The following is an 8515-nucleotide window of genomic DNA, read 5'->3' on the forward strand; positions in this document are numbered from 1 at the left end:
GATCACAGTCCAGGTTGGCCGAACAAAAGAAGCCCCTTGAACCAAACGATGGTGATTTATCCACCATGTCAGAGAGTGTCGTACATTGGGATTCAAGGATATTAATTGTGATATCTTTGTATAATCCCTGCACCATTGATTCAGCATGCAAAGCTGTAGAGGTCTCATGTGAAAACGAGCAAAGGGGATCGCGTCCGATGCTGCAGTCATGAGACCTAAAACTTCCATGCACATAGCCACTGAAGGGAATGAATGAGACTGAAGGTGCCGGCATGCTGCGACCAATTTTAAATGTCTCTTGTCTGTTAGAGACAGAGTCATGGACACTGAATCTATCTGGAAGCCTAAAAAGGTGACCCTTGTCTGAGGAATCAAGAAACTTTTTGGTAAATTGATCCTCTAACCATGTTTCCGAAGAAACAACACTAGTTGATTCGTGTGAGATTCTGCAGTATGTAAGACTGAGCTAGTACCAAGATATCATCCAAATAAGGAAACACCGCAATACCCTGTTCTCTGATTACAGATAGTAGGGCACCCAGAACTTTTGAAAAGATTCTTGGAGCTGTTGCTAGGCCAAATGGAAGAGCAACAAATTGGTAATGCTTGTCTAGAAAAGAGAATCTCAGAAACTGATAGTGTTCTGGATGAATCGGAATATGAAGGTATGCATCCTGCAAGTCTATTGTGGACATATAATGTCCTTGCTGAACAAAAGGCAGAATAGTCCTTATAGTCACCATCTTGAAAGTTGGTACTCTTACAGAACGACTCAAAATTTTCAGATCCAGAACTGGTCTGAATAAATGTTCTCTCTTTGGTACAATGAATAGGTTTGAATAAAACCCCAAACCTTGTTCCTGAGGAGGAAAACACACTTCAGAAAAGCCTGAGCTTTTACTGGATTTACAGGGATGCGTGAGAGAAAAAAAAACCTTCTCACAGGAGGTCTTACTTTGAATCCTATTCGATACCCCTGAGAGACAATGCTTTGAATCCAATGATTTTGGACAGATTTTATCCAAAAATCCTTGAAAAACCTTAATCTGCCCCCTACCAGCTGAGCTGGAATGAGGGCCGCACCTTCATGCGGACTTAGGGGCAGACTTTGGTTTCCTAAATGGCTTGGATTTATTCCAATTTGAGGAAGGCTTCCAATTGGAAGCAGATTCCTTGGGAGGAGGATTGAGTTTTCTCTTGTTAAGTGTATCCAGTCCACGGATCATCCATTACTTAAGGGATATTAACTCCTCCCCAACAGGAAGTGCAAGAGGATTCACCCAGCAGAGCTGCTATATAGCTCCTCCCCTAACTGCCATTACCAGTCATTCTCTTGCACCCAACGAATAGATAGGATGTGTGAGAGGACTGTGGTGATTATACTTAGTTTCATACCTTCAATCAAAAGTTTGTTATTTTATAATAGCACCGGAGTGTGTTATTCCTTCTCTGGTAGAATTTGAAGAAGAATCTACCTGAGTTTTTCTATGATTTTAGCCGGAGTAGTTAAGATCATATTGCTGTTTCTCGGCCATCTGAGGAGAGGTAAACTTCAGATCAGGGGACAGCGGGCAGATTAATCTGCAAAGAGGTATGTAGCAGCTTATTATTTTCTGACAATGGAATTGATGAGAAAATTCTGCCATACCGATATAATGTAAACTCAGCCTTAAATGCAGTAGCAGCAACTGGTATCAGGCTGTCATGTATGTATATTTTACACTTCAGTATTCTGGGGAATGGCACTTCACTGGAATTATACTGTATGCATAAAACTTTAGCCTAATTTGCAGGGACTAGCAACAGGCTTTTTAATAACACTCAATTTATTAATGTTAAACGTTTTTTGCTGGCATGTAAAATCGTTTAATTTTCTGAGGTACTGGGTGAAAAAATGTTTTGGGCACTATTTTTTTCCACTTGGCAGTCGTTTTATTTAATTTATGACAGTTTACTGATCTCTCTCACTGTTATGTGTGAGGGGGAGAGGTGCTTTTGCTACGCATCAAAAAATTCAGTCAGAAGTTTATTGTCTTCCCTGCATGATCCGGTTCAGAACTCAGGGGTCTTCAAAACTTGTTTTGAGTGAGGTAATCACTCACAGCAGAGCTGTGAGATTGTAGTTGACTGTGATAAAAAAACGTTTATTTCTGTATTTTTTTTTTTTTCTGCTATCAGGGTTAGTTATCCTTTGCTAATGGGAGCAATCCTTTGCTAAAATTGTGTTTTTTACAAAGATTTGATGCTATAACTTTTCAGTTTATTAATTTTCAACTGTCATAACTTTTTCTGTGCTTCTTATAGGCACAGTACGTTTTCATATTATAGTAAATTACTTGAAAAGTATTTCCAAGTTGCTAGTTTATTTGCTAGTGTGTTAAACATGTCTGATTCAGAGGAATATATCTGTGCTATATGTGCTAAAGCCAAAGTGGAGCCCAATAGAAATTTATGTACTAACTGCATTGATGCTACTTTAAATAAAAGTCAATCTGTACAAATTGAACATATTTCACCAAACAACGAGGGGAGAGTTATGCCGACTAACTCGCCTCACGTGTCAGTACCTGCATCTCCCGCTCGGGAGGTGCGTGATATTGTAGCGCCGAGTACATCTGGGCGGCCATTACAAATCACATTACAGGATATGGCTACTGTTATGACTGAAGTTTTGGCTAAATTACCAGAACTAAGCGTGATCACTCTGGGGTGAGAACAGAGTGCGCTGATAATATTAGGGCCATGTCAGACACTGCGTCACAATTTGCAGAACATGAGGACGGAGAGCTTCATTCTGCGGGTGACGGTTCTGATCCAAACAAACTGGATTCAGATATTTCAAATTTTAAATTTAAGCTGGAAAACCTCCGTGTATTACTAGGGGAGGTGTTAGCGGCTCTGAATGATTGTAACACAGTTGCAATACCAGAGAAAATGTGTAGGTTGGATAAATATTTTGCGGTACCGGCGAGTACTGACGTTTTTCCTATACCTAAGAGACTTACTGAAATTGTTACTAAGGAGTGGGATAGACCCGGTGTGCCGTTCTCACCCCCTCCGATATTTAGAAAGATGTTTCCAATAGACGCCACCACACGGGACTTATGGCAAACGGTCCCTAAGGTGGAGGGAGCAGTTTCTACTTTAGCTAAGCATACCACTATCCCGGTGGAGGATAGCTGTGCCTTTTCAGATCCAATGGATAAAAAGTTAGAGGGTTACCTTAAGAAAATGTTTGTTCAACAAGGTTTTATATTGCAACCTCTTGCATGCATTGCGCCTGTCACGGCTGCAGCAGCATTTTGGTTTGAGTCTCTGGAAGAGACACTTGAATCAGCTCCATTAGATGAGATTACACACAAGCTTAAAGCCCTTAAGTTAGCTAACTCATTTATTTCAGATGCCGTAGTACATTTAACTAAACTTACGGCTAAGAATTCCGGATTCGCCATTCAGGCACGCAGAGCACTGTGGCTAAAATCCTGGTCAGCTGACGTTACTTCTAAATCTAAATTGCTTAATATACCTTTCAAAGGGCAGACCTTATTCGGGCCCGGGTTGAAAGAAATTATCGCTGACATTACAGGAGGTAAAGGCCATGCCCTGCCTCAAGACAGAGCCAAACCTAAGGCTAGACAGTCTAATTTTCGTTCCTTTCGTAATTTCAAAGCAGGAGCAGCATCAACTTCCTCTGCACCAAAACAGGAAGGAGCTGTTGCTCGCTACAGACAAGGCTGGAGACCTAACCAGTCCTGGAACAAGGGCAAGCAGGCCAGGAAACCTGCTGCTGCCCCTAAGACAGCATGAATCGAGGGCCCCCGATCCGGGAACGGATCTAGTGGGGGGCAGACTTTCTCTCTTCGCCCAGGCTTGGGCAAGAGATGTCCAGGATCCCTGGGCGTTAGAGATCATATCTCAGGGATACCTTCTAGACTTCAAATTCTCTCCCCCAAGAGGGAGATTTCATCTGTCAAGGTTGTCAACAAACCAAATAAAGAAAGAGGCCTTTCTACGCTGCGTACAAGATCTTTTATTAATGGGAGTGATCCATCCGGTTCCGCGGTCGGAACAAGGACAAGGGTTTTACTCAAATCTGTTTGTGGTTCCCAAAAAAGAGGGAACTTTCAGGCCTATCTTGGATTTAAAGATCCTAAACAAATTCCTAAGAGTTCCATCGTTCAAAATGGAAACTATTCGGACAATTTTACCCATGATCCAAAAGGGTCAGTACATGACCACAGTGGATTTAAAGGATGCTTACCTTCACATACCGATTCACAAAGATCATTACCGGTATCTAAGGTTTGCCTTTCTAGACAGGCATTACCAGTTTGTAGCTCTTCCATTCGGATTGGCTACGGCTCCGAGAATCTTCACAAAGGTTCTGGGTGCTCTTCTGGCGGTACTAAGACCGCGAGGAATTGCGGTAGCTCCGTACCTAGACGACATTCTGATACAAGCTTCAAGCTTTCAAACTGCCAAGTCTCATACAGAGTTAGTACTGGCATTTCTAAGGTCGCATGGATGGAAGGTGAACGAAAAGAAGAGTTCTCTCTTTCCACTCACAAGAGTTCCCTTCTTGGGGACTCTTATAGATTCTGTAGAAATGAAGATTTACCTGACAGAAGACAGGTTAGCAAAGCTTCAAAATGCATGCCGTGTCCTTTGTTCCATTCAACACCCGTCAGTAGCTCAATGCATGGAGGTGATCGGCTTAATGGTAGCAGCAATGGACATAGTACCCTTTGCACGCCTACATCTCAGACTGCTGCAATTGTGCATGCTAAGTCAGTGGAATGGGGATTACTCAGACTTGTCCCCTACTCTGAATCTGGATCAAGAGACCAGAAATTCTCTTCTATGGTGGCTTTCTCAGCCACATCTGTCCAGGGTGATGCCATTCAGCAGGCCGGACTGGACAATTGTAACAACAGACGCCAGCCTACTAGGTTGGGGCGCTGTCTGGAATTCTCTGAAGGCTCAGGGACAATGGAATCAGGAGGAGAGTCTCCTACCAATAAACATTCTGGAATTGAGAGCAGTTCTCAATGCCCTTCTGGCTTGGCCCCAGTTAACAACTCGTGGGTTCATCAGGTTTCAGTCGGACAACATCACGACTGTAGCTTACATCAACCATCAGGGAGGGACAAGAAGCTCCCTAGCAATGATGGAAGTATCAAAGATAATTCGCTGGGCAGAGTCTCACTCTTGCCACCTGTCAGCAATCCACATCCCGGGAGTGGAGAACTGGGAGGCGGATTTCTTAAGTCGTCAGACTTTTCATCCGGGGGAGTGGGAACTTCATCCGGAGGTCTTTGCCCAAATACTTCGACGTTGGGGCAAACCAGAGATAGATCTCATGGCGTCTCGATAGAACGCCAAGCTTCCTCGTTACGGGTCCAGATCCAGGGATCCGGGAGCAGTTCTGATAGATGCTTTGACAGCACCTTGGACCTTCGGGATGGCTTATGTGTTTCCACCCTTCCCGATGCTTCCTCGATTAATTGCCAGAATCAAACAGGAGAGAGCATCAGTGATTCTAATAGCACCTGCATGGCCACGCAGGACTTGGTATGCAGATCTAGTGGACATGTCATCCTCCTGTCCACCTTGGTCGCTACCTCTGAAACAGGACCTTCTGATCCAGGGTCCCTTCAAACATCAAAATCTAATTTCTCTGAAGCTGACTGCTTGGAAATTGAACGCTTGATTTTATCAAAACGTGGTTTTTCTGAGTCAGTTATTGATACCTTAATACAGGCTAGGAAGCCTGTTACCAGAAAGATTTACCATAAGATATGGCGCAAATACTTATATTGGTGCGAATCCAAGAGTTACTCATGGAGTAAGGTTAGGATTCAGAGGATATTGTCTTTTCTACAAGAAGGTTTAGAAAAGGGTTTATCCGCTAGTTCCTTAAAGGGACAGATTTCAGCTCTGTCCATTCTTTTACACAAACGTCTGTCAGAAGTTCCGGACGTTCAAGCTTTTTGTCAGGCTTTAGCTAGGATCAAGCCCGTGTTTAAAACTGTTGCTCCACCATGGAGTTTGAACTTAGTTCTTAATGTTTTACAGGGGGTTCCGTTTGAACCCCTTCATTCCATTGATATCAAGTTGTTATCTTGGAAAGTTCTGTTTTTAATGGCGATTTCCTCGGCTCGAAGAGTCTCTGAGTTATCTGCCTTACATTGTGATTCTCCTTATCCGATTTTTCATTCAGACAAGGTAGTTCTGCGTACTAAACCTGGGTTCCTACCTAAGGTGGTCACTAACAGGAATATCAATCAAGAGATTGTGGTTCCATCTTTGTGTCCTAATCCTTCTTCGAAAAAGGAACGTCTGCTACACAATCTAGATGTTGTCCGTGCCCTGAAATTTTATCTACAGGCAACTAAGGATTTTCGACAAACGTCTTCCCTGTTTGTCGTTTATTCTGGTCAGAGGAGAGGTCAAAAAGCTTCGGCTACCTCTCTCTCCTTTTGGCTTCGTAGAATAATACGTTTAGCCTATGAGACTGCTGGACAGCAGCCTCCTGAAAGAATTACAGCACATTCTACTAGAGCTGTGGCTTCCACTTGGGCCTTTAAGAATGAGGCTTCTGTTGAACAGATTTGCAAGGCTGCAACTTGGTCTTCTCTTCATACTTTTTCCAAATTTTACAAATTTGGCACTTTTGCTTCTTCGGAGGCTGTTTTTGGGAGAAAGGTTCTTCAGGCAGTGGTTCCTTCCGTATAAAGAGCCTGCCTGTCCCTCCCGTCATCCGTGTACTTTAGCTTTGGTATTGGTATCCCATAAGTAATGGATGATCCGTGGACTGGATACACTTAACAAGAGAAAACATAATTTATGCTTACCTGATAAATTTATTTCTCTTGTGGTGTATCCAGTCCACGTCCCGCCCTGTCACTTTAAGGCAGGTAATTTTTCCATTAAACTACAGTCACCACTGCACCCTATGGTTTTCCTTTCTCTACATGTTTTCGGTCGAATGACTGGTAATGGCAGTTAGGGGAGGAGCTATATAGCAGCTCTGCTGGGTGAATCCTCTTGCACTTCCTGTTGGGGAGGAGTTAATATCCCATAAGTAATGGATGATCCGTGGACTGGATACACCACAAGAGAAATAAATTTATCAGGTAAGCATAAATTATGTTTTTGTTCCTTATTCTGACGAAAGGAACGAAAACGGTTAGAAGCCTTAGATTTACCCTTAGGTTTTTTATCCTGAGGCAGAAAAACTCCCTTTCCCCCAGTGATAGTTGAAATAATAGAATCCAACTGAGAACCAAATAAATTATTACCTTGGAAAGAAAGAGATAGTAATCTAGATTTAGATGTCATATCAGCATTCCAAGATTTAAGCCACAAAGCTCTTCTAGCTAATACAGCTAAAGAAATGGATCTAACATCAATTTTGATAATATCAAAAATGGCATCACAAATAAAATGATTAGCATGTTGCAGTAAGCGAGTAATGCTAGATATGTCAGGATCCAATTCTCGTTGCGCTAAATTCTCCAACCAAAAAGTTGAGGCAGCTGCAACATCAGCCAAAGAAATAGCAGGTCTGATAAGATGACCTGAATATAAATAGGCCTCCCTTAGATAAGATTCAAGCTTCCTATCTAAAGGATCCTTAAAGGAAGTACTATCTTCCATAGGAATAGTGGTACGTTTATCAGGAAGAGAAATAGCCCCATCAACTTTGGGGATTTTTTCCCCAAAACTCTATAGATTTTGCTGTTAAAGGATACAATTTTATAAACCTTGAAGAAGGAATAAAAGAAGTACCTGGCTTATTCCATTCCCTAGAAATCATATCAGAAATAGCCTCAGGAATAGGAAAAACCCCTGGGGAAACCACAGGAGGTTTTAAAAACAGCATTTAAACGTTTATTAGACTGAACGTCAATAGGACTGGTTACCTCAATATCCAAAGTAATTAACACTTCTTTTAATAAAGAACGCATATACTCTATTTTAAATAAATAAGTAGATTTGTCAGTGTCAATGTCTGAGGAAGGATCTTCTGAATCAGATAGATCCTCATCAGAAGAGGATAAATTATTATGTTGCTGGTCATTTGAAATTTCATCAGCTAAATGAGAAGTTTTAAAAGACCTTTTACGTTTATTAGAAGGTGGAAATGCAGAAAAAGCCTTCAGAATAGAATCAGATACAAATTCTTTAAAATTTACAGGTATATCATGTACATTAGAAGTTGAAGGAACTGCAACTGGCAATGTACTATTACTGATGGAAACACTATCTGCATGTAAAAGTTTATCATGACAACTATTACAAATGACATTTGGTGGAATAATTTCTACACTTTTACAACAAATGCACTTAGCTTTGGTAGAACCGATGTCAGGCAGCAATGTTCCAGCAGAAACTTCTGAGACAGGATCAGATTGGGACATCTTGCTCAATGTAAGAGAAAAAACAACATATAAAGCAAAATGATCTATTTCCTTATATGACAGTTTCAGGAATGGGAAAAAATGCAAAAGCA

This window comes from Bombina bombina, chromosome 1 (genome assembly GCF_027579735.1).
Source record: "Bombina bombina isolate aBomBom1 chromosome 1, aBomBom1.pri, whole genome shotgun sequence".
In the NCBI taxonomy this organism is placed as follows: Eukaryota; Metazoa; Chordata; class Amphibia; order Anura; family Bombinatoridae; genus Bombina; species Bombina bombina.